This window comes from Bison bison, unplaced genomic scaffold (genome assembly GCF_000754665.1).
Source record: "Bison bison bison isolate TAMUID 2011002044 unplaced genomic scaffold, Bison_UMD1.0 scf7180017863375, whole genome shotgun sequence".
In the NCBI taxonomy this organism is placed as follows: domain Eukaryota; kingdom Metazoa; phylum Chordata; class Mammalia; order Artiodactyla; family Bovidae; genus Bison; species Bison bison.
In genome coordinates this window covers 15284-15914 of record NW_011493947.1, presented here as the reverse complement: position 1 = coordinate 15914, position 631 = coordinate 15284, and the positions used below count along the sequence as shown (strand labels likewise).

General features: G+C 57.4%; 1 pseudogene; it reads right to left on the bottom strand.

Annotated features, from left to right (window-relative positions):
- LOC104983755 overlaps positions 1–631 on the bottom strand; it is a 13004-nt pseudogene that overhangs the window by 1180 nt on the left and 11193 nt on the right.

Genomic DNA, 631 nt, shown 5'->3' with positions numbered 1-631 from the left:
CCTGCTGCCAGCCCTTTGGAACGAGGTCCCCACTTCCCCGAGTGTCCCGTGTCAGTGATCGCAGTCAGGAAGCCCCTCAGCCTTTAGAACTGCCCAGATGCTGACCGGTTGCTTTGTGGCCAAGTCATGCTGGGTAAGGGGTTAGGCGTGGCTGCCAATCTGGGGTATGGAAACACTCAGTCCCCCCGTGGGTCCCTCCTTCACTCCACAGAATCCCGGTCTTCCCTCTACTGAACAAAGCCAGGGTCCAGCAACCCCACACCCAGATCCACCACCCCTGGATCCAGGTTATGTCCAGAGAACGCACGTGCGTAGCCGATGGACATTGGACCTAAGAGCCTGGTCCAAGCCTCCGGGCATAGAGCACATGCGGGGTTGCCGGTGGGCTGTGAAGTCCTCTCTTTTCAGATGAAAACGGTATTGGGAGTGCCAGGGCATATCCTTGTAACTATCCAGTGCACTTGTTACTCATATCACCTCCGAGTTGGACCCCTGAGGAGACGACGGACTCATCCCTCTGGTCACAGCTACAGCAGCTCTCAAAGATAGCAGCCCTCTAAAAGAAGGCATGGCACCCCAGCATGGATAGGGGGCCGTCACTTCCTATCATGCGCATCTGGGCTCCAGGAGG